The sequence below is a fragment of the Patagioenas fasciata genome, chromosome 1, assembly GCF_037038585.1.
Source record: "Patagioenas fasciata isolate bPatFas1 chromosome 1, bPatFas1.hap1, whole genome shotgun sequence".
Classification (NCBI taxonomy): domain Eukaryota; kingdom Metazoa; phylum Chordata; class Aves; order Columbiformes; family Columbidae; genus Patagioenas; species Patagioenas fasciata.
The window spans coordinates 202,921,168-202,948,029 of record NC_092520.1 but is presented as its reverse complement, the minus strand read 5'-3'; the positions used below and the strand labels follow the sequence as shown (position 1 = coordinate 202,948,029).

At 38.9% G+C, this 26,862-nt stretch overlaps 1 protein-coding gene across 22 annotated transcripts in view; it reads left to right on the top strand.

Annotated features, from left to right (window-relative positions):
• The window catches only part of MAGI2 (membrane associated guanylate kinase, WW and PDZ domain containing 2), a 745,411-nt gene that overhangs the window by 336,411 nt on the left and 382,138 nt on the right, over nucleotides 1-26,862 (top strand). Inside the window, exon 1 of one of the 22 annotated variants that reach the window (XM_071803472.1) lies at nucleotides 15,818-15,953. The exons of 20 other annotated variants lie outside the window; for them this stretch is intronic. The gene's annotated coding sequence lies outside the window, so the exon portion shown is untranslated. Of the gene's footprint in view, nucleotides 1-15,817; nucleotides 15,954-16,042; nucleotides 16,285-26,862 lie in introns of those variants that run through there. One more of the 22 variants, XM_071803471.1, reaches the window with a different exon arrangement.

Genomic DNA, 26,862 nt, shown 5'->3' with positions numbered 1-26,862 from the left:
CCAGAGAAGAACATATAACAGTGTTTCAAACATGGAAAAGGCTTCATGCTAGATGGTAAAATAATTTGCTGAAATTTTTTGTCCTGGTGATAATGCAAATGTTGTAATTAAAGCTATCATTTGGCATAGAAACAAGGAACTGATCATGGTTTGTGTCTGTGCCACAAAGTGATAAGCAATGTAATTTGTAACAGTATGAACAATGGACTTCTAGATTTCAGTGCATAACCTTGACTGTCTTCCAGACAAATATCAGGAATATGTCCTAAGGCTATAGATTATTACGTTTGGGTTGATGAGTGTTGGATTCTCAGCACAGTTACAAAGTTGTCCCATTTTATCTCAGATTTGCTTTTTCTAATTACGTGTAATTTACTATACAATGATGGAAAAAAGCCTTCTTCTTTACACCTGCAATCCTGCAGAATTCATGTCTTTTCTTATTATTCAAAGAACTGTTGATACAGATGTTATGCTCATAAAAATTCACATGCATCTAATGTTTCCTACAATGATCCCATGCACTTTATGAGCATAATTAAGCCCTGCAGCACAGTTAAATGGCATTCTGGTTTCATAAATGGGTAAACTGAGGCATTGCAGTCACAACTTGCTTAAAATTACACCAATTTAATGACAACATTAGCGGTGGAAGCCGGAGGCTCTGACTACCAATTGTTTGATTTGAATTGTAAGAATGTACGTCCTCCATTAACCCAGAGTGACTTCAACCACAGCCTCGCTTCTTTATAACTTTGTATTACAAATGTTTCACTTGCATTAAGCTATAAGGGTTGTTGACATTTATATTTCATCAGCTACCTCAGTTCCAAGTGCCTCTTTCAGAGGGCTCAGCTTTCCAAACTCACACCATAAATCCGTTTTTATACACTCACATTTTTCCCTCATTTTTTCCGTTGAGTTTCTAACCTGCACTACAAAACCTCGTCACTATGGCCCTGCAATGCACTATGCTCACTTTAAAATTTTCTTTCCTGATGGTTTGTTTCATTAGTGACATTCTTCAAATCAAATGTACCTAATCCATGGTTCAGGCCACTAACAGGAAATCGGTTCAGTGAACAGGGATTTATATAACAAAAGAAGTGCTCACTTAGGGAGTAGTTTTAATACTTTGTTCATTGAAAAAAATGCTAACCTTCAGATTTTTCTGACTTTAATGCTCTGGTGTTTCAGTTTGGATTTAACTGTAAATGAAAGCCTTAGAAAGCCATATAATCCATCGATCTCATATTTGCTGAAGTGCAAGTTTCATGATACATGAACGGTTTTTATTTCTTTGGGTTTTCTGGTTTGGTTTGTTTTTTTTCCCCCTGTAATTCTGTCTGCTGTGCTACTTCCAGGCGCGCTTAATTCTGTTGTCTGTTCTGCTGTGCGATTCCTAACCAAGGTCCAAATGTCTATTTTAATTTTAATTTATTTAATATTGGCATAGTAGTTGTAATCCCAGCATGTGAATGTATTTTTTTGCGGAGGAATGTTCCTGTTTTTTGTACTATCAGTAATTCAGGGTGTTGATGTTCAGGTATTCTGCTCTCATGTAGGCATCTGAAATTATAGTCCTCCTACTTCATAGATTTTTTATTTCTTTTTTTGTATACACAGATTTTTCATAATTTCCTGAGGCAGGAATTTCCTGTACTTCTAGTGGCACAATTTTTTATTTCTCTTAGATTTCCAGGGTGGCTATTGTTATAGAATCATGGAATCATTAAGGTTGGAAAAGACCTTTAAGATCATCAAGCCCAGCTGTTAACCTAACACTGCCAAGTCCACCACTAAACCATGTCTCTAAGCACCTCATCTACACATCTTTTAAATACCTCCAGAGATGAAGACTCAACCACTTCCCTGGGCAGCCCATTCCAATGCTCAACAAGGTTGGTCAAACAGAACCTGCCTTTCACAAATCCATGCTGACTGGGCCTGATCATATGGCTCTCTTGTATATGCCGTGTGATATCACTCAGGATGATCTGCTGGATGAGCTTCTCCGGCACTGAGGTTAGATTGGTAGGTTCTCTACATCCTCCTTCCAGCCCTTCTTGTAGATTGGCGTCATGTTAGCCAACTTCCAGTCAACTTCATCACTGCCTACCTGAAAAATCAATAACGGATCGTAATCTGAGGGCTGTACCAGGACAGGAAGCTTCATCCTCACATCTTTATCTCTGGCCCCAGGGAGTGAGAAGACTTCCCGAAGAAGTGGGTCTGGTCTGCAAATCAGGACTTTTGTTCCCTTCAGAAAGGAGGCTGCAATGACCCACTTTTTTTTTTTTTTTTTTTTTGAAAGCAATTTTGATGCAGGGTGTTTCGGCAACACCTCCAAGCTGGATGAACCATCATCCTCATCAGTGTTCGGTTACACTTGCAGAGCCTCATGCCTCTCATGCAGGGGCACCTGGGAAGGTGGGGCGGTCACGGACGAGACACCTGCTGCACTGGGCAGGAGCTGGTCACCATCGCCTCCTGTCCCTTGGGTCACTGCATTCAGACAGACAGAGAGAGGACAAGGAATCCTCTGCATTGTGTGTCCTGTCTGCCTGTCAGGCCTGTCCCAGGGCAGGCAGGGTGTGATTCCAGTCGTCGCTCTCCCTTTCGCACTCCCTGGTGCTCCCCAGCCTGCTCACCTCCTCCTGGTGCTCTGCCAGTTCCTCTACCTGGGTGCTCCTCCCACAGGGTGCTCGCTGCTGCCATCCCGCACTGGTGTAAGAGCAGGGCACATCCCACAACCTGACACCGGGGTGTGGCGTGTTCCCACCAGAGCTCTGTCTGGGCAGCTACATCAGTTGTGGTGGATGCAGAGCTTAGAGAGGCCATGGCTTTCTGCAGGTGGATGCCACTGTTCCCTGGTTGAGCTGGCAGAGCTTCAGTGCCCCTCCGGCACACCGTGCCTTGTGAACAGCCGTGTTCATGCCCTTGATGACCTGCCATGCCATGTTTGCCCATCCTGGTTGCAACGCTTCTTAAAGTCTTCTTCTGCACATGGTGGGGCATGGCCACCATTGCTCCTGGCCCCACAAGCTGTGGGCTCCTGGCAGATCTCTCAGCTCCCCCCGAAGTTCCTCTGGATTGGGACACCCTGCTGTGCACTGCACTGGAGCTCTCTGCTGCAGATCCTGCCAGCACTGGAGCTGCTTGTCTCAGTGACTGGATGAGAAACTATACTGGACTCTGCAGATCATTAGATTATCTCATCACCTCTCAAATTAGTTTAACTGCACAATTCAGTGTTCCAAGGAAAGACCAAAATCTACTGTCAGCACCACCAGTATTAGCTTGGCTGGCTTTCAAAATTGTTAATCCGTTGGTAGTACTCCAGAAAGAGAGAAAGCTGGACTTCAGGGTCAGGGAGTGAAAACAAGTAAAAGCAGTTATGCCAAGAGAACTGTGTCTGGAAATTGTGCCAGAGCCTGAGGAATGATTCTGCCAATTGAAATATCTATTTATTTATTTTTCTCAGGGAAGAACGATACCATGGTGTTAGTCATTAAAATATATGGGTCCAGGATTAGCAAGGCCTTCTTACTGAGTCATGTCATGCTTTTTTTATTCTTTCATTTCTAGTCTAGTAGAATAACCTCTGCCCCCCAAATGCAAAAGACATTGTGCAGCTCAGCTAAGGTTAAGTTTTTAATATCAATACATTTTACAATAGAAATATGTGTGGTGATCAGATTTGAATGAAAATAGGGTTCTGAAGATAGGAAATGAAAACCCATCCAGAATGTGAACAAGAATTATATAACATGATTTTATACTCTTAGCAGACAGCTGAAGAACTTTTTTCTTATGATTTATCTAATGGACTTTCCATTGCAATTCAGTGGGATATATGTATTCCTTGAAAACTGTAGCCACAGAATCGTGAGACAGGTGCATATCTTCTATAAACAAGTCCATAATTTTCAAAAAGGAGTTATTGTACTACTTTCAGTAACTGCTCCTCAAAGCAATGGTCCAGATCATTACTCATCTCTGATCATTCTTTTCCTTCCCTCTGGGATACTTACCTCATGAAATGAGCTGCATAGATGACAGTTTTAACCATACCCTAAATAGGAAAGATGTTCCTACCAATATATCCTGCTTCACCTTCTGAAGGAGAGGACAGAAGCAATCCAGCCATTCATTATCTAGTCTTCAATTCAGAATACACTGTATCTGACTGTAGCCTGATTTGGAATAAATGAGTTCTCCACTTGTCAATCACTTGGTTTTCCTGTTGTGGTGAAATGCCAATAGTAATTAATAGGCTACTCTACTGGCAAGAAAATAATTGCATTGATTAAGCAAATCTTCCTCTTCCTTAAATAAGACTCTGTAAAACAGAATATTTTGCTATGATATGAAAAAGTTGACTAGCAGAAAAAAATAAACGCCAAAAGCTCAATGTAGCATCTGCAGTACATCGGAGTACTGCTGAATAACCATTGTTCTGTATTCACAGTTAAAAACACCCTTCACATTCTATATATGAAAACTGCTGCCTGTACCATCACTGGAATCAGATGAGACTTATTTGCAAGACAAAAATCCACAATTCCCCTTACGAATCCTTCAGCGAACATGAGACCAGCAGTCAAGATCCATAATCTAGCCTAGGTTTCAGCTCTCATTTAGTGGTAGCCATAGATAAGTTACTCTTGTCCTACTCTTTCGTTACAATGAAAAGACCTTCTGTATCATATTTTAATGGAGTAGGAAGCTAGAAAGATTTGCAATACAATATTCTGTTTGTATTTTGTGCTTGCTAGGCTATAAATGGTTTTTAGCAACAATACTCAAAAGTTAGTGCTCAAAAATTATCTGATCAAATTTCATATCAGAAAGTAAGCTAACATTCAATACTGGAGGGGTTGAATGAATATACACTGAATTTTGGTATATGTAACCTTTGTTCACAAGAATTTTTTCTTTTCAGTGGAGAACAGGTGCAGTGAGGTAAACTGTGATATTAGAAATCTTGACATGTACGTCAAAAATGGATTTCTCTTCATGTGCAAAGGTGTTCCACAGAATAAAGAAAAATACAGTGGAAGAAAAAGCAAGATTAGGCTTTTGATGTTAAGTGTGACAACTGGATAAAGGCCTGACACCCGAAATCAGCAGCTGCAGCTACCTACCTTGGGAGGAGACTGTAAGCTGTGTGCTTGGGATGCCAATTCCTAAATGTAAATCACATAGAATTTCCACCTAAAGTATTATTAAATGTTGAGCTTTTAACATTATTTTGATATTTCCATATAGCAACTACAATTGTTCATCTATGTTTTAACTGTTTCTAAGGTTCCTATTGCATAGAATGTGAGACCTAGGAAATCGTAACTCTCTGTAGTTCTATACTAGGTCTTACTGATACTATTAACTACCCATTACTAGTCATAACTTTTAACTAAGATTAGCAGAAAAACAGATAATTTTTTTGTAATATGCCCAAAACAAACAAACAAAAAATGGAGTGGGTGTTATTTACAGAAGATCTTTTGTATCTTGTGTTGCCGCTAAACATGATCACATTTGAATTCACAGATTTGCATACATGTCAAGTTTCTTCTGCCAAATGCGGGGCTGCTTAATTCTAGAATTCTTCTGCAAAATAACACTTCTGGTGGGTTATGAATAAGTTGTGATCTCCATCATAGTCAAGTCATCAGAAATGATTACAGAGAAAAGATTTTTGTTTGTGCTAGGAAAAAAAAAAAGACATTAGAGATGATATATTATTTATTACTATTAGTAGCACACTATCAGATTAGATATCCATGTGACATTCACTCTCGGTGCCTATAGAGTGAGTGGCATTATTTGGTCTGCTTTTGAATTTCGAAGGCATGGGATCTTAGTAACAGCACAGTGAAGAGCTAATGTCCTTGTAAAGGTGATGGCTTGCTTTCTTCTTTCACTGCATCTGGAACTGGACGTATGATTTTGTGTCTTTGCGAGATCTCCCCAAAAGAGACCTTCTTCTTCAGCCCAATGTGCTTTCCAATCTAACATCCACCTCAAACCTATGAAGTTTTTCTTCAGGTAGTGGTTACAGGAAGACAGACTGTTCTTCATCTGCAGTCGCCAGATTTTGTACTGACCTGTTGTTGTGGTTTCACCCGAGCTAGCAATATAACCATGATAGCCACTCACTCACTCCACCTCTCTCATACCCTGAGTAGGGGAAAGAATCAAAAGGGAAGGGAGAAACTCATGGACTGAGATAAACGCAGTTTAATAAAATAACACTAATATACTACTACCACTACTAATATGTATAAAATGGAAATAGAATATAACATAAAAGATTCTCAGTGCAATTCCTCACAAACTCTGTTGTCTGATCCGTGCAGCCAGTCCCAGAAAGCAGCACCCTGGTCCCGAACAGCCAATCCCAAAGAGAGAAGGGAGAAAAAAGCAGAAAGGCCCAGAGGCCACTGAAAAATGACAGGATGGCAAAAGGCCAAACTAGAACAGGTCTCCATCCCTGTCCATCCCAACTCTGTCCCAACTCCAAACCTAGTCAGAAGATCCCGACTCTCCTTAAATATGAAGCGTAATGCTAATGACATTAATTATTCTTATTGATCAGATTGGATGTCAGTCAAGCTCTACTCCATCTGTGTCCCCCTTGCTAGCTGCCTCTGTGGGCAGAGCTCAGAGGCCTTGGCTCTCAGACTACAGCAATTATAAGCATTAACTCTGTCCCAGGATATTATCTTCTTGATCTCAAACTAAATCCAAACAATGACTGTGCTAGCTATGAAAAAGAAAGGTTTCTGACTGCATGAAGGAAAATTAACTCATTTTCAGTCAAACCAGCACACCTGTAGGGAAGCCTAAATTGAGTTCTGAGTGATCCATACTAAGGCTATAATTTGTTGATGATGTTTGAATGTGACATTTGTTTGGGACTTTGACTTCCTCCTTCTTGTCTATAGGGTACATATTCTTTGGTTTTTTGAAAATATGTTAGCTTTACTCTTCAGACCTCCCATTTTATAATGCTTGATTTTCCTACTGCGTATTGAGAAGTGCTTCGACTGGAAGTGGATTTCTGGTAAAAGGTGCCTTGGATCCAGTATAAGCAGTTCTTGACAGCATTTCAATATAAGCAGCTCTTCACAACATTTCAACAATTTGTCTGTTTTCATTTGAGGATTTTTTTTCTGTGTCTGAATCTTCTAAGGTGCATTGCATGGGTGTTCTGTTTGTTGTGAAGAAAGTAATACTACTGCTGATCCTTATTCTGATGTGGAGGCCATCGCTGAGAATGCACTCTGAATTCCATGTAGCATAGTAAACCTGCAAAAGACACAGTGTTAAAAGAGAGATGTGAAGTGTATTTTCAGAACTCTCTGAACTTTTTTAAAAAAGAATGCTTGCATGCTGCCCAATCCACTAAGCAGGTTTGTTATTAATCTTATAGTTGAGCTCCAGAATGAGTTCAATTGCACTATAAAAATCATTTGAAATTGTCCATTGTACTCAAGCTTAGTAGGGAAACTGAAAGATGCACAGACAAATACATATATGTGTGTATATCCTACCCACATCCTCCTCTCCACCCATCTTGCTTTCTGTGTTACCATCACAGAAAACTGTTTTTCCTTAAGAAACAAACATTTAAAAAATTCATTGAGTTACACCACTGGATCTTTACTGACTGTTGGGAATCATTCTTGATTTATATCTGTCTGAGAGTTAATTAAACTCTGAGCCCTAATGAGATCGTTTAGGCACAGACCCTGCAAGGACATAGAATGTGGCTTTGTACAGGTGAACAGTTCCAGTGAACTGACTGGGACTATTCACCCTTTTTAAGTTTTTGCAGAATGAGGGTTTTAGTTATAATTTCAAACTGTAACTGTTCTTTCAAGCTTTGAAGAGACTATGAGTCATTCAAATGTTTTTAATACATGAAGGAAGATTAGTAACTGCAACTGTATTGTTATGGCTGTAGTGAATTAATTTATATGACTACAATCACAATAATTTCTGATTCAGAGTACACAGTGTAAAAGAATGCAGTATATCTGGTTCAGATATATATCAAAACACAAAACTGTAATGCTTGATACAATACAATACTTCTGTTGCGTGTTCCGTGATGATATTTATCACCATTAAATATAAGGCAGCTTATGGAAATGGAAAAGTTGCTGCAACGATAAATGCCACTATGAAAGAAAAAGACAATTTGCGGATGCGGAAAGGAAAGATGGAGCAGTGGCAGGAGATGTACCGAAGAAGAGCGGATGATAACTTGTGTAAAATGAAGTGAGGTGACTCCCTTTCCGCAGCCCCAGGGCCGAAGCCTCGGAGGCGGTGTGGGGGCTGCTGCTGTCCAAGGTGCTGAAGGCAGAGCCGCGAGCTTCAACTGGGGCGTGACAGAGAGGGGGGTACTGGGGGCAGGAAACCCGGAGTGACCCAGACGAAAGTCACCCAAGAAATTTAAATATCAGATTACATTGTTTATATGAAGCAAGAATATACAATCATTCATTTTACTTATTAGTTTATTGGTGTTGGGATTGTGTTTTGTGCATCTTGTGCTATTTCACTGTGGTTCTTACAGGGAATGTGTATGTGTGTGGTTTTTGCATGCTCATGCACAATATTTAGAAAAGAATTTGATGTGTTCTGCTGACACAGGCTTCCCATTGTTGCATTCCTTGTGCATTAGATCTAATCAGTGATATGCTTCCATTCTGCCTTTCATACTGAGTTAATTCCCTCTTCCAGTGGGCAGGCACACCGCAGAGTGTTTCATTTACTTGTCACGGTGCGATCAGGAAATCTATTGTTAATTATTGTGGTTTCAATTCCCAGCTCAGCTGCCTATGTCAGATGTGCCATTGTGTGTGCATTTGACTATTAATGACTAGATGGAATATTACTATGTACACTATGAACACAAGGCTTTTTTTTTTAGGCAAACTCTTCTAGAAATAAAATATCAAAATGGTACCAGAAAAGTCTGACAATGTCTTAGGCAACTATCCAATACTTAATTTGAATGCAAAATTAAAATTATCATTTTTATGTGTGCATATAGGAAATAAGTTATCTATTCCTTCAGAATATTTTAAAATGTAGATAATATGCAAAGGGATGTATTTTAAAACAGCATATGAATACAAACATGGATACTATTAATAATAATGCTAGCACATTATTAACTGGAAAATGTTACCACACATAACTAAAATGCTGAAAATACAATAAGAAATATGAAGTAAAATAATTAAAATAGTATCTGATCCATCTAGTGCCTGTCATACCCCATACTTAAAAACAGATACAATTTTTAATGTACTTTGAGTAATTTCATGATGACTTTTTGTTAGTAGGGACTACTGAATTTAAAAAAAAAAAAAAAAAAAAAACACAAACCACAAAAATCCATAATTTCATTTTGAACTTCTAGCTTGTGGAGTTCTCAATGAGTTCCTCACAAAAGGAATGTAAGAGTAATGGCATGGAAAACGCTTACCTCCTCTTCCTATATGACATTGAAAAAAAAAATTAAAAAAGAAAAAATGTGTAGTAATTTCCAATTGTTGGATCTCTCTAGAATGATTACACTGGAAATTTTCAACTAGTCACTTCTCAGTAAAATGTATTTTGCCTTTAGTGGAAAATTATAGTCTTTGGTAAGTAACCAGAAGAGTTACAGTAGTGAATGTGTCACTATTCTGTAAGTAGCAAACTGTGGAGTTGCACTATTTGTGCAGATAATATAGGACTTCCATTTTCTTTTGCAAATGTACTATAGCTTCCCCTTATAAACATAATTAATTTTAAACACGGTATATTGATAAAGTATATACAAATAAAATAGCAAAATGGATTTTGCATTCTTTTGTAAGTTCCTTTATTTGATTATGACATTTAATACATAAATACCATTTTGATAATAACAATGAATGAAAATATAACAAACAAATAGTGCTTAACAATTTGATTATTTATTTTGTTATTAGCATGATATTAATCCAAAATTTGTAACTAAAATTTTGATAACTGTTTTCAATGGCAATTGTATCATATACAGGGACTGATGAGTGCTGAACAAACATGCAGATGAGCAAAGATGTAATAACTTGAAAGCACAGTGCAGCAATACAAATGGAAGAAGGCTCAGTCAAGAGTTTTGTGATTTTGTATTATTACATCTATCCCTCCTACAAATTTAATTCATTTTTTTTTTATTCTTTCTGTTTTCATTCTTACTAGTGATAGGATCACTATTGCATACAGGATTAAGGAATGTTTGATAGCATGTAATTTTGCTCTTCCTAAATCAGGGTGAAATAGCATTGGAGTAAAATCACATATCATTATTAATCTTGATACAACCACAGTGATTTTTCAAATCTACACCTTAGTTGCACTTTACAGGTCAGGAAATCATATTTCTCCATGGAAAAGTTTTACAAAACAAAACTTATTATGCTTGGTTATTTAACAGAGGAAAGAACAAACATACAAAAATATGAATTTTTATTTAAAATTATATTTCATCAAAATACCATTTCTGTAAAAGGAGAATTGGCAAATTCTTTGGCCAGTTTTAATGGATATAGTTTGTTTTGCAACATGCTAAGTGCTTTTAACAAAAGCATTTGGTGTCTTTACATAATAAAGAACATGGCATCTTTGTACAATACTTATTCTCTGGAAAGAAGGTGAAGAGGTCTTGTAATAAGAGGAGTGTGCAAAGTGAGTCAATCAGGTGCCACTGGAAGAAGACGTCCACACTGTGAATATACCCGTAATTAACATCTTGTAGCTACCCCCATTGTAATCCAATTAATGTTTATTGAATTCCAACAAGGAAAAGCAGTAGGGGTGGAGATCCTCACTGCCATGCTACCATAGGCCATCCTCCTTACAGGCACTGGAAACCAATTAAAAACTTACTTATCCAAAATAGCACACTTAATGAACACACTGTCTTGGAGAGGACTGTAATTATCTTCTCTTTCTCATCCTGGGCCTGTATTGGCATTAGTACACTCTCAGGGATAAACAGTTGAACTATTCCAAGAAAGTTAGATTAATATCCTCCAAAAAAATAACCAGTTTGTTTTGTTTGCATGTTTGTTTTCCATCACTACCCACCTGTTTTAGACAAAGTTATTAGGTCTCATGTGCTTACCAGTTAGCTCAAGACATTCAGACTGCTCTGAAAAGCCACACCTCAGAATTGGTTGACATATGAGCTTGCAAGAATTTTTGTGAAAGTTTGGCTGAAAGTTACACATTCCATCCCCCAAAGCCTCTGTGAATTGCGTTATATTTAATTAAATCCTCTACAAATTGTGTACAAGGTTATGACTTTGCCATTTCATGGATGGAATGCAGTGAATATTTAGAGATAAATAGCAGCACTGAAGGCAGCTTAGATACAAAAGTCAAGTTATTTATATATATGTATTTATTTAACTGTATTGTCTTACTCTGAGGGATACATCCTATTTTCTTTTTTTAAGACTGATAGAAATTACCCAGAGCAGTGATCACACACATGCATATACACACCTGTACACCTGTGTATATGGCAAAGTAAAGAATGAAATATATCTCTCTTCATTCTGGGTCAGCAAAACTTTTATCCTGCCTCTAGTTTCTAGCCGTGATGTTGGCAAGGAATTCCTGCTTCACAGAAATAGTTATGAGTTATTTCAGTTGCTACATGCAGTCCAATCCCTCATTTTCGTATTGTTAAGAGGTTTCCTGTAAGACAGTCTTCTGAAGCAGTAAATAAGGGTCTCCTGTTGACATCAGTGTGCAATGGTATCTACCCATTCAATTTCCATTTTACTCAAGCAGTTTATTTAGTAGTGTCCAAGAGCTGACGTCACTCTGGTGTCAGTCCCATAAGGAAAAAACAGCATGGGCATTCTAGCAGGTTGAATGGTAATTTTCCTCCTTACTCTCAAAGAAATTTTGTTTCTTCTATTTTTTTCATGTTTTTTGAAGAAGGGAAAGTTTCCATAATCTCTTCCTGCAGCTTCCCACAATTTGACTAGAAAATGCCAGAATCCTCAAATGACATTTATATTAACCTTGCTCGTCATCTCTCAGTCTTTATGTCTGTTTTAAAGTCAAAGATAATGACTAATTCATTCCACCGAGAGGCCTGCATTAAATGCTACCTCTAGCATGGGTCATAGCCTACACATGTGAAATGGCTTATTTCTAATGTCACTGGAATAGGACCACATCTCCACCTCAGCCTGCCTTCTTTCTTTCCTCCTGGCATCTTTTCTCCTATGAGCACAAAGGACTGTAGCTACATCTGAAAACCAAACCAAATATATCCCAAAATTATTAACCTTAGTGACTATAACTTACAGTATTTCTGAAGGTGCAAGACACTTAAAATACCATCAGTGCTAATTTTGTAATGGTTTTCTCCATTGTATAAATTACAAATGCAACTTGTATGCACTTGGATATTTTCATTCATCAGTAATACGGATGTAAAGGATTTGAAGTTAATATTGTTTTACCTCCTTTAGCATTACTTTTGAAACACAGACTTGCAAATTCTACATCTGAAGAGTAATGGAAAAGGAAAACATCCATGCCTGTTTGGTGCACAGATTCAAAAAGACTTCATAACTACCCTTACATTTCCTTTTTCTTGCTGATTGGACAAAGTTTCATTTTTAAGTGTGTACCTTTCTGACTTGCATATAAATGAACTGAAAAAAATGCAACCTACTTCTATTACTTCTTTTAGGAATGAATCCAACCTTAAGGCTAATATGTATTACAAAGAAAATAGGCATTTTTATTGTTACTTTATGTTGATGTATGCATGTTTTTTTCTGTTTTGAAATTAACATTGCAAATATTGAGACTATTTCTACAACAAAGTAGACCATTAATTTACTTTCGTCATGCCTCAATAATTTGATTATGTAAGTATTGTTGTTCAAATTAAAGCTCTAATTTTTTGAAGAGTATCATTTCAAAACAGTGATTCTCCCAGGAAACTTTCATATTCCTCTTGAAGGATTACAGATGATAAACTTAATGATTAAAAATACTGTATTTGCTCTTAAGTAAATATCAGTTTGTGCAGAATTTTATATTGATAAGTATTACTGCACACCATTTCCAAAACATAATTGTTATCTACATGGCTGAGAGAGGTTTTCATCTGTATTTATTACATGGTTTTGGTTAATTATGTATACATGTATGTGTATATATGTATCTTTATGTGTATGTATATATATACTCTTTAGATGGAAGATAATCTTCCAGTTTCTTGCAGTGTATTAGACCTCAACTTATTACTGCATCAACATGTAAATTCAGAATGACTTGTTCCTGTCAATTTGTATGGCAGCCTGGCTATTGTAAAAGTCTTTATCGGAACTCTAAATTCATTGCTTTATTTCTTAGCAATTAAATTACTGTCTTTGGAGAGCCATAAACTATATTTGGCACTAGATGGGCGACCACAGCATTTCATTGTTGAAAATCTGGAGTATGCTCTGCTTTGCTAAACTAAACATTTTTGGTGGCTGTAATAAGTAAGATGTGATCCTCTCGCTCATCAAGAAACCCATCATGTTCAGTGAGAGTCCTGTGAAAGAGTAACACAACTCCATGCTAGTAGTTGACTTTAGTTTGGAAATTTTGTCAAGCAACTCCATGATTTACACAATGTTGTAACTACTATAAGTGGCTGGCAGGATAATGGTGTATATCTGCCTTTTCAGCAGTTATAGTTTAGGCCCATTGCTTTCCTAAAAACAAGTTTTATGTTGACTTTATAGCAATAAAAGACTGTTAGAAAACACTGATATGTATGCAATTCTGAGTTCTAAAGAAATAAGAGTAAGAAATATGATTTGGCTGTCCCTGCTGGCCTCTTCTGATTACTTTCTCAGCTGACTCTCTTCTATTTGACCCACTCTAGCCAATATATGTCATTATCCTTCTTTTACTATTGCTGCTTCAGGAGTGTGAAAGAAAAATCTATTAATAGAGTAACTACATGTGGATATACAGAGTCCCAAAAAACTGCAGAATTCCACTTACATCCAGAAACTTAGATGATTGAGGTGGAATTGTCTGGTTCTTCTGGCTTCTGTTGGTTCCTGTGGCTTTTGTTGTTGGGATCATCATAAAGATGTTCAAGTGTTAAATGTGCAAGGCATTAAATATTTTTCTACAAGGATATGCTTATCTTGGCATGACGAGAGTCCTGCCTCTGAAATTTTTTCAAATATAATTAAATAAAGTATAGCGTAAGCAGTAATCCAGGAAGACTGTTTTGAAAGAACTTTGTGTTTTATAGTTACGAGAATTTCATCATCCCCTTGGAGTTGGTATCGGCTTCTGCCGGATGGCAGAAACTATGGCTATGATAGGAGTGGTGGGAAGCCCTCTTGCTGCAGCACCACTAACAACGATGTGTCAAAGTTAAAAACCTTGAGTCTCTGAAAGTCAGAGCAAGATAAAGAGAGTAGGTAGTATGGATCTCATAGAGATCACCTGACAATATGGTGCAGATAACCCCTGGTATCTCATATAGCTCTTTTTCCCCAGTACCCTAAAGCAAATTCAGGTTGCTCTTGTGTACACTTAGGAAGAGAATTACATCAGAAGAGTGATAGTTTGGAAAGCAAAAAGTGGAAAGGTGCATTCTATGCATAGTGCCAGAGGAATTGAAATGTGATCTGTAGACAGATCTGCAGTTACTATGAGATGGGTAAATGTTTATCTATGATATTGTTGGAAATACTGGGTAGCACTGGAAGGGTCTGTGCTGGGTGATGGATGGATAAATTGGGTTTCTGGCTTTAATTCGACTCTTTAAGAATTTTGTTGTAGGAGGGTGGCCTTAGATTTGTTCTGGAACAGGTGATGTATTAAATCTACACATTTAAATTTTCTCAGAGAGACTGATTAAATTGAAGACCTACTTTACCCTTTGTGCTTATTTTTTTTTCAAATATTTCCCATTTGGTAACATTTTGTATGGAATGCAAAGGGGATATGTTGGATGAAATTCTCATGTCATTAAATTTGATAGAATAATTTTAATGGCAACTGGGGTTAAAAATTCAGTATTTTATCAAGATGTACAGTTTTGTTTCTTATAATATTTGCTTGCAACACATTGTTTGCAACTAAATCTAAATTTTGCTAAAATATTTGGGTATTTCTGAAAACTTGGCGATAACTAGGACTCTCACAGAACCTGGGGCTACAGTTTCATTCTTTCAGTCATTTAGAGTTTGAGCTCCAAAGCCCTGCACAGCATGGTAGCTTTAATCATGGTAATCCCAGGGTACGGGGCCATTGGATAAAATACAATTCAGAAAGTCAGGTTTACACGTAGTGGCCCTTATGTCAAAGATATATTGATTTACAATGTAATAATGTGAATAAAAAACCTAATGATTGGTTTTAGTTATGTACGGTCCATTTGCTGTTAAGATGTTAAATATGGCTTCAGCATAAATATTTAAAGATTGTATTGTAAAAAAAAATACAATTGGGAAGAAGCTGTGAAGGGACTTACAGAACCAGCATAGCATCTGTTTTCCAATATGAAAATAACTATGTTTATTTAGGAATAAGCCCCTACTTCAAAATATTTAGGAGTGCCGTGGCATACAAACTATGCGTAGTTATTACCACTGAAAAGTTTAATTACATGTCTTTCCACTATGCCTGCTTTCTTGGGTTACTAGCGGAGCACTGGAGAGCAGGAGAACGCCAAACCATCTCCCCAGAGCTATATTTCTCTCCCTGCTTTGTAATGTGAACGGCTAGTTTGAAAACCACCACGGATTCATGCGCTGCATCCCCCGAGCATCCTTCCTGTGTTTAACGGGAGGATCACCTGACCGACACCTCAAGCTGCCCCTGTTCCCCAGGAGCCCCGGCAGGTGCTGGGCAGGGCCGGGGTAGGTGGCGGCTGCCGGGGCCGGGGGGGCGGCGGGGCCGGGGGGCGGCGGCGGGGCCGGGGGTGGGGACAGGAGCGGGGGCGCCGGGAGCGCCGCTGCCTCAGCCCCGGAGAGGAGGGAAAACAAAAGAAGAGCTCGGCTGCAGTTTTGTATTGCTGTGTCTGGCTTAAGCAGAAGATTCTAGACATTCGTGCCGAAAAATCAAAGCACAGCTGAGACTACATCTACCGGGAAGATAATTTCTACCCCCCCCCCCAATAAAGAATGGGCTGGATCAGTACAGGTGGTTTGCAGATCATGCGAAGACAGACGGGCTGAGAGCCATGGAAAGGTGGGATAAGACTCTTTCTTGCCCCCCCCCCCCCCCCTTTTTTTCCTCTCTCTTAATTTGTAAAGCAGTATAGCTGGGACCTGAGACAGAGTCGGTTAAAGGGATTAGATGGGGTTTAAGCCCACAAAAGAAAATATAAATGAAAGGTACTACCACATTCAACCAGATGTTGAACCCAAACTTGGGCTGAGTCGGACTTGCTTTGCACGATTCTTGTGTTGCTTTTGATGTTGTCTTTGTTTAGAATAGTTCCTATAGGAAACACCATGCTTTAAAATGAACTGCATGCTCCTCTCAGGAATTGTCAGATGACTCTTCAGATGCTGTTAGGATTTTGCCGGGGAAACTGCGAATGAAGGCTTTGATTATGATGTTTATGGGAAGAAAAAGAGCTGTTGACTTTGAATTTCTTGTGATGTGGGCATGGTTAGAAGTTGAGCTGTGATTGTTGTACATTGTCTGAATCGTAACAATGGGCAGTTCAAGTAGAGCAAGTTTGAATGGTGTTTCTTCAGCAATTCCAAATACATTTCACTCTTATGATCTTTAGCTTTCCACTGAAGGCAAAGAATGTGATTTTCTTTTTATTTGGAAGAAAAAGCCAACAGAATTTCTTAAAAGGTTGAAAGACAGAAGCAAATTAATGTTTTTATTTGAAGGGTTGTTGTTAACACCAGCATGCCTAAACATCTAAAAGAAATTCCAGGAATTTCTCATTTCTCTTGCTGGACAGACACATTTCTTTTGTTCTGAAAATTTTCCCCTGCCTTTTTAGAACAAAAGGCACTTGCCTTTTCTTGTGGTTTTTTGTTTGTTTTTTTTTTTTTTTAATGGCAGCAAGGGAGTTATATACAAATTAGCAATTTTGTGGAGGTTAATGCTCTACTTCATCCTAAAGTAAACTGCCTTAAGGTATTAGGAGGAAAGGGGGTGGGCAAACAGGGGGAAGGCTTGAACAACATCCAAGAAATATTGCATTCAGATGGATTAAAATCATACAGAGAAGCATACATTTATCTGTAGCTGGATTTCAGCTCCATGTCATGCAAAATCTGCAGACCATAGCAGGGAGATTCTTAGCAACCAATAAATCAGATTTGTAATGGGCCTTTAAAATTTGTCTGTGAGGGGTGACTGCCTGGGTCCCCTTTGGCCAAATTAAGATGCAATTTGACAGTGCAGCAGCATCTGTGTGCTGACATTTTCTCGTGAACCTAGTAAAAAATGGCTCCATTTCTCTTCTTCAGCCCCCAAAAGATGGTTTCTGAATAGCCATTCATTTCCCCCCCTGTATTGTTGTTTGTTCTAATCACCATTCTCTCTGATAATGTCTGACTGGCTTGTTTTGCTTTGCTTGCTTTGACTGTTCGAGTAGCTGAGGGGCTGTAGTGGGCAGTGGCTGTTTTATCTAAAAGCAGGACCTCATGTCAATACTGCTGCTGACCAAAAAAAGGAAAATAAGTATTTGTTGCAAATGAGTTGTATAAATACTGCTAATAAAGCAGTTTCCGCCTGTACTGCTGGAATTAGGTAAGTGTGTTGGAAAAACGTGATTTAGATATCGTGTCACTGACGATACAGGTGAAAAAGAAGTGCCAGCCAGTAGTGAGTGCAAGTGACAGGTAAAACTGAAAATCCTAAAAAAAATGCATGAAAATAAATTCCTTAAAGGCCAGAAATATACCTGTCAGTACGAGTGTTTGTTTATCAAAGGGAGAAGTTCACGTTCAGCTACTACAAGAGCAAGTCGGGGAGGAGGAGGGAGGATGGCACTCCTTTAATTGTACTCCAAGTGTGCTGGCTGGGAAGAGCCGTGTATGGAGCGGCCGTTCAGTCAGACACCGCTGCTCTGCCAGAACGATCCTCAGCAGAACTTGCAGCTCTGGGGTGTGAGAAGCCTCCGGCTGGGGACGTGTGGGGTGTGCAAGGAATGGACCCTTGTTTTGCCACAGTGACCTGTGCCAGGTGATTCGTGGGGTGGCAGGGGAGTTCACTCCGCTGGAAACCGCTGCTTTAAATGTTCCCTGAGATAAGGTGGCTCCATAGCATGAAAGTAGGGCAAGTAGGAGGATGGCAGTGAGAAGTTGTGAATAGTGTGGATTCTCTCCAGAAAATGTGACCGGTGTTATTTTTTTGGCTGCTTACTAGTGCCTATGGATGCTTTTGAAAAATCGCTCTGTTTACTGAACTCCTGCACTTTCTCTCCAATTCAAGGTAATAGTTTCTCTGTATTACAGATATGATTTTCAGCAAGAAAAGAATTACTCTAAAAGCTAACCTCATAGAAAACAAATAGTATCAATATTATACAATTTACCCATTGCAAGAGGCATTATATTTTAGTTGATGCTTAGAAAGCACGTTGTATGGAGCTCTAATAAAAACCCCAAATGTTACTTAGTAAACTTGTTACAGCCTTTTTAGATTAATTTTCATAGACCTAAATGCTTGGAGTTGTGGTATAAAATTCCACTGCCACTGAAGAGGAGTGAGAATGAAACTTTAACACCGCATGCAGATCCCATTACTGCTTTTGTACAGGTAGATAATTTGACAGTAGTAAACAGTTTGCTTCATGGAAAGTGACACAATTGCACTCTGGGAATGTGAAAAAGAAAACAAACATCTTGCAAACCATCAGACAAGCGGAAATGTCAACAAGAGATGTTTGAAATAAATAGAGTTAAAATGGTTTGAGTGACAGAAACATTCCAGATACCTAATTCATACTGACTGTAGTTATAAAACAAGGGAATGCAGCTGTAGTTTTAGAAACTAAATCAAATCAGACTGATTTCCAGATGTGTATGTGCATGATCAGAAAGTGTGGGAGTCTAATGCTGAACAGGAACAAATTAGATTTTAGAACTGGACACATTTAGAGAAACTGGATTGAAGATCAGGCAGAAAAGTTTCTAGAAGGAATAAAATGAGCAAACTTAACCCAAATAAAACACACACATCCAACTAGTATCATTGTCTATTTATTATGTGATTATCAAGTACAACATCATTTAAAGTGGGCTTTAACAGTGACAATCTGACTTAAGAAATGAAACAAGACTTCTGACATTTATTCTCACTATGAAATGGAAACTGCCCAGAGGTTTTGCTTGCAAATAGACATTTTCTCAGAGAATAGCACTGACACATTGCACCTCTGTAAAGGGGGAGAGGAAAACAAAGATAGAAATAAAATGGTGGCTCTTTGAAAATTTCTCACCATCACTTCCTACCAGCTAAGTAAATACATCCTATGGTTAAAGGACAGACTTGTTTTCTCATTGTAATGTAAAGAAAAAATAAGAAGAACGAAGTAGATCAAGGTATACTAACATTGGAGAAGAATCAGATCCAGATTATTGAAGTCTGAGAAAACTATATTTACATTGAAGCAGTCCAAGTAGCGATTGTCAGTGTTCCAGCTGACAGACTCAGCAAACAGCCCACCTATTTCCCATTTCAGCAGCAAATGCCTGTACAGAAACTATCAGGCTCTTACTGCAAAATAAGCTTAGGAACATTAAAGGCCATATAGTATTCCTGGTTGCTGTAATTCAACCAGTTTAAATCAAGTTTGTTGTAAATGGTATTACTAAAACAGAATATAATCCATAGAGTCAAGAAAAGAGTATGGTCAGCAGAATTTACTTTTTTTTCTTTTTTTTTTTTTTTAATAAGAACATCCCAGCTGCTCCTCTGTCACTGCTTCCATATTTATATGGCACATTCTAGACCCAGGTGTCTTCATTTCTAGCACCAGATGAAAATTTCAGAGATGGATCTATCTCTTGTATCTCTCATCACTGTTGCAACAGTCTTCTCCTGACTATATTATACTGTAGCATTAAGAGGAATCTGATTCTTGTGGTGGCCTTTGGTGTTTATATACAGAGCATACCCAAGTAATGGTGACTGTCCATTATTTTATAGAAAATGAAACATCGATGGTAGGGTTATCTGAAAACTGCTCTGGCTGGGTTTGCTCTTTTTGAGCATGGAAGATTAGCTTGACTTTTTCAGCTGAAGAAAGAAAACCATTCTCATCCAGAAATGGTATTTCTAACCTGACCTTACCATCTTTTCCCCGTCACCCTTCTAATTTCTTTGATTTTCCCTCTCATACGTTTTTCTTAACCATCCACAGACTTCTTTATTTATGTAAATCTTTGATTTAAACTTGCCAACCATCTGTGACTTTCCCTTCCTGCCCCAGCTCCACATTCTGTGACAGTGAGATTCACTTTGTGCCATCTGGCCTTTCTTTGGTCCAGGCAAAGTCAGGGTCTGATGCTGGGGAAGTAGCTTGTACAGAAGTGCATATCCAGATGCCTATGGAATGAGATACTCTTGATCTCATCAGTCTCCCTAGTACAAAAAGAAAATGATTTTTCATCCCAACATTAGACAAATCTACCATAAAGAACTTAGCCAATATTCCCATTTTCAGATCTGTTGAAGGAAGCAGTGAGAGCTGGTGGCTTTCTGAGGACACTTAGATCATCCGAATCTGTATCCTGAATATTTATATCATCCTATGAATGGTCATAAAGGAGAGTGGGGTTTAGGGCTCAGCTCTGCATCTGGTGATACTGATGCCAAGTTTCACTCTAGAGATGAGACAAGAGAACATTTAGTAGAGAAAAGAAAGCTGATCTTGCAGAGGGGCTCAGGTTAAACGCATTTTAGTGCCTTCCTGGCAAATAAAACAAGAAAATATGATTGACAGTGGGTGATTACTGAATTTCTAAACCCTCTAACTGTTATGCCTTATAAAAATGTGTACCAAAAAAAAAAAAAAAAAAGAAAAAAGAGTGCCTGGGAAAAATTCTTTAATCTGAAGGTATTAGGAGCTAAGTCTTTACAGCCATGACAATCCCCATTGACAGAAACACTCATAACCCAGAGGTGATGGAATAGAAATGGGCATGGATGTGGGAAGCATTGCAATAGAGAGCACATCACAATAAAAGCTCTCTTTCTCAGTTATCCTTTCCTTTCCAGTCAAATAAATAAATTGCAGTGATGTACAGTGTGAAAAATTATTGCAGCTATACTGCTTCTCTGATGACAGAGATGACATAAGTTATAAAAGCCTGTCCTAGATAATAGAAAGTAAAGATTTCTGGAAGTCAGTAAAAATTTAGAAACTCTTGGGGTCTGAACTGATTCAAGCATACTAATGGGATATGGGTTGCTTCAATCCTGACTTGGTCATCTGCTGAGAAACCTGCACCGAGGGTAGCACAGAGCCATGGCACTCCAGTGCTGCACGTGCTCTCTCTGTGACCCTGCTCATAAGATCCTGGCTTAAATCTTCAGTAACACTCATAAGGTTGGCCAAAATTGTTGGAGTGAATCTGCCCATCTTTGTGAATCATGACGGCAGAAGCCATGCGTCCAGAAGGTGACAGTGATCGTAGTGAAATGTTGGTGAACAGAGCCTATGCAGGACCTTCAGGGCAGAGTTCCCTTCTGTCCAAGGATCTTTCACCCTCAGAAGCCTGCTTCTTGACAGAAACTCCAAAAGATAAATTGACATCACCCTGTAATGCTATGCAGTTAGATACAATCCAGCATTTTGTATTTTAGCAATGAAGTGATCTAGCATATAACCTAAAGAGGAGTGAGGAATAGTGCTTTTCTTGCTAATTAAGGTTCCCCATTACGTGGTTGGGATCAAGTGTATCCAAAAGCAAAGCTTAAATATGACATCAGCTTTCTGGAGTACTCTGCAAATCAAGAACATCTGAGGAGATTTGCAGAAGTCTGAATACAGGATCTTGGTCAGTTCATAATTGTACACTGTCTGTAAGTGGGGCAACTGGAAGTGCATGTGCCTCTGTCTTCAGAGCTCTGCAGCTCCTGAATGACAGAAAAGACACTTCTGTCTTGGTGCTTCTTGTTCAGAAGATTCAGTAGAAAGAGGTCCTGGGAAACAGAAGTGAGTAGTTTGTGGAAGTGTGAGTATCTCTGCACCATTTACTTTTATAGTCTTGCACCCCAGAGATCCAGAAATCTCTATGGGATGGGTGGCAGCTATCCCTGAGACAGCAGTAAGAGGGCTATGCTGCACAAAAGGAAGTGGTAACTCAGAACTTTCCTAGCTTTTGCATTGCTGCATTTTAAAACCTGGTATAACTGAGGGGATAGTCTGTTCCCATCACCTCCCATTCGTCATTGCAGACATCAAATACGAGTCTCAAAACAGCTGCAGTGACATAACCATCCTAAAACACCTGCATGTATGCCTATTGGAAAGTCCTTCTGGAAAAGCAGGAGTGTGTCGATAGGGAGCTCTTTATTGTGGGGTTTTTTTTTCTTCTGCAGATTCAGCAGGTGCTGTATATTATCCTTTACAACCTTCAGCCATCGGGAGCTAGGACATTGTAATTATGTTTCCCGTCTGTGGAAGTTACTGCCTATTACTGTGTGAAATATGCGCTCTGCTTGGGATTCACAACTAAACGGAAGAAGCATGTTTGCTGCTGCTTTCATACCAACAAAATAATGGTAGTGTTAATTCACAGCAGTAAATGTTTTCTGCTCCTTACATGGTGGAAGCTGCATAAAAAGACCTTGTTGCTGGTATGTAAAGAAGTCAGTTTCTAAGTGGTGACAGTTCTCTTCCACAAATAATATTTTAGATTTATGTGTTTCCTTTTACTAAAAAGTCATGGGGGTTTACACTCATTCATAAGTCCAAAAATAAACTGGGAGGCTGAGATATAACAAGTACATGAACATTTTTATGCAGAGATAACTTTAAATCATCTCTGTAGTCAGTATCACACAGCCCTTCCTAATAAGTGGCCTGAATTGCTCGTTGCTTTTGAATTTCTATAGGGATTGATCTTTAAGTACCTGTTGCCACAATGACTCAGTAGTGCAGAAGAAAAGTTGGGGTTTCTAGTTCCTGCACCTCCTACTTTTGTAGCCTCATCCACATGTGTTGCCTTCTGTGAGGTTTCACAGGTTTCTGACTAGAAAAAGTGTAGCCTGGTTTTATCTCACTTTGTTCCCTCCTGAAGTTATTCAGAGGAAGGGAGATATGATGGTTACCCCATACACTGTTTCCTTCAGATAGGGAATGTATGCTGTCTTATTGCATTTAGAAGAATGCTCCAAAGAAAACTCTCAATGGCATAGTTGTAATAACAAGCAGGAAAGAAATAAATAAAAGGAGAGACAGCACAAGAAAATTTAGCTATTTTGATGTAATCTGCTAATTCATCACTACAGTACTAAATACAAGTATGCTTCCTTTGCCAAGACTCTTTGCAATAGCCACAGTAGTCCACGGCATAAGATGCTGTGCTTACCTATAGATGCCCTAAAAGGAAAGATAAAGTTTTTGTTGCCATGTACCTCCAGGAGATAATGTGCAGATTGTCCTTTGCCAGGGCACAGTGCACAGCGATGAGGCCTTGAACATTTTCTTCTCATATTAATTTCTTCTTCTCACTTACATTTAAATAGAAATTCCCATGTGCTCCCATGCTCTTCCATGGGACTGACCATGGGTCTTAATTGCCAAGGTTCTCAGTTTGTCTCTGCTCCCACCAAGTGAGTGAGCATGGCTGGAAATACTGGTGCACCAAACGCAGGTGTGGTAGCTCATGAAGGTGGAAGTCACCATCTTACTCTCCTGCCAGACATTATTTTTCATTGTACAGTGTGTTTGATAATCACTTCTCTGTGTAAAGCTTAGTATAGTTGAATTCTCCACTCTGATGAGAATGTGTAATTACACAGCCCAGATTGCATTTGAACAGGAAAGACAAGAATTATTGTGAAAATATCATAAAAGTTTGATATGAATTTTACTTCCTCAGCTGAAGTAACATCAGGGTATTTGGCTCAACAACCTGCCTTTCATGTTGGTAAAAGTAGATGTACCAGGGCAGTATAGGATAATATTTTGGTTTTATACCTTCCAGTTTCCAGTATAAGTTGCCAAGACGCTATGGTGTTTTCCAAGTGATATGACATTCTTCTTCTAAAGCATAAATTGATGTTTATGTGGCCACACAAAGCAGAAGAAATGTCATTTCCAGCATTGGTCGTCTGGATACATGCTCACTGGTGTGTATGTAACCAGACCTGTGCACCCCAGTAGAGGGTGACCCAGTCATGGAAGAAAATTGGTTTGTTATGCCTTCACCTGAGCTTACTGCTGCCTTGGTGATGAGCCTCTTATCTTCAAGCACATCAGACCTTTCTGTCATCATTAAAAATACTTTAAAACTTTAAAAGTCAAAAGCTTTATACTTTGGCTACTTCAGCATATAAATCTGAAAATGTGTTTCATTTGTGATAAAAACATTCTTGTGCATGTAAGTCATGCCTGGCAGAGACAAAGTACTGCTGTAGTCCTTTTTTTGGGAAGTTGTTAAAAAAATCTAATAAAGCATGTGACATAGAATGGAAAATGTGCCTTCTCTATGGGATTGGAGCCTTTTCTGCTGGGATTGTAGTAGGGCTTCTACCAATTACCTTTTCTGTTACAAGAACATTTATCCCTCATTTTCTCAGGCATGCCTTTCAAACAGCAGTTCATCTTATCAGTGTGGATATGATTTTGGTTTGCCTATTTGCTCATCCTTGTTAGGATTCTTCCACACTTCCCCAAAGGTGTGAGGAGAGATTGGATAAAACGAGAGAGACGCCGATGAACACATGCTTTTTGTCTTTGGGTGCAGTACAGTTTTCTCTGAGAGACAGATTCTGATTTTCCTTGGAATTGCTGACCCTCTCTGAAAATGGCTATCCTTGAGTCTTCGGTTGAACCCTTCACACTGAAAGAGAGAATTGGCCACTGTCTGCAAAGAGTTGTGACTGGCTATTGCTGCACCAGAGAGGTCAATGTGAGAGAGCGTGTTTAACAAGGTGTGAGTGAGGAGCTTGGAGACAAACTGTGAGCAGAGAGCTTGTAGTAAAGCTACAAGAAGGAAGAGAAATTCAAGAACTTACAGAGACACAGGAAGGAAAATAAATAAATAAATAAATAAATAATAATAAATAAAAGACTTTAGAAAGAAAAATTAAAAGAGTGAAAGCAGAAACAGGAATCTTCATGTGCATCCTCAAGCTGTCACGGTTGAGACTGTAAGCCCTACAGCTTTTCCTTCACTTCTCCATGGAAATAAAACAATTATCACGGAACAATTCTGTTTTATTCTTCAGAGAAATTATTTAAAAGCAGTTCCCCATTGTGGGAAGACTTGACATCAAGAACAGTTAGTGTCTCTCACAAGCCCTTCTTTATGGGTACTGTTTAACATAAATGCCAGAAAGCTGACACCCAGATGCCACCATGCTGCCTTAACATAAATGGATAGTGTTGCATTGTGGGAGCTGAAAGGTAAGGAGAAAAATATCTTCAGAAGGAAAAGAGCTGTGTGTGTGAGCTGGATTGTGTCCTTTGATCTGCTCATGGAGTGTTAAACCAGCATTGAAGTTTCCTTCCCCGAGTGGGTGATGTTTCAGGGCAGCAGGATCCTTCCCTCCCACCCAAGGCACTGCTCCTCTCACATGGTCCTCACACCATTCCCCTCTTCCTCTCCAACATCCATATCTCACGTCCATGACTTTGTTTCATCAGAAGAGACCCTGGGGCTGGTGCGTTGTACCAAGCTCCTCTCCATCAAGGCTGTTTTGGGAGGGGTCGGTGCCAGGGCACTTTATGTGGCAAAAGGTCTTCTTAGGGTTTTCAGCATCCTGGTGAACCCTGGGCTGCCAAAGGAGGAAAGGGTGGAACGGTGAAGATAGAAAGACCCAATCTTTGTGGCCTCCACCTGGCATTCCTTCTCATGAGAAAAGGTAGAGAGGAAACTGAGAGAAATGGTCCATAATCTCTGCTGCTTTATGGCTTATTATTATATGAGAGTTAGAGATAACTGTGCTTTTTGATAGAAAGTCACCTTCTAGCACTTTGGCTTGCAGGTTCTTTGAAACTCAGCCTGAATGAAACCTGCCTGAAGAAAGCTCTAAAACATGTGCTTTATCTTAAAGTCCCTGAAGAAGAAATGTCTTCACTCCTGAAACACACTAAAGCTTTATTACGAGCCAGATTCTGATCTCAGGCACAGCAGTGTAAATCTACTTCTACTCACTCAAAACCCGTGGTATTATCCCAGCAGTGGAAGAGAGCAGGTTCACCCCGTCCTCCCAAGCAGACAGCTGAATTTGTTGCGCATTGTTGGCTCTGTAAACTTCTTCTGGCGTGGTGCTGGCACTTACTTTCATCTGTATGATTAGAATTAAGCATCGCCTTCCTTCTGCAGTTATACTAAATTAAGTGAAATCATTATGTCTTCTACCTTCTGTTACACTGTAGAAAACTTATGGTAGATAAAACTCACCCTTTTATTTTACTGTAAAATTCCATGCTCAGGAATGGCTCCCAAAACATGAAAATGCATATTAAAACCACGCAGAGCTACTTGTCTCTGTAATGCTGCTAACATTTTTTTCTCAACTTTCACATTTAGAGTTGCAGTAACTTGCAGGATGGTGCAAGGCTTTTTGTCAGTCCAGAATAATGACTAAATTGCTGGGTTTAGCAACGGAGAGGTG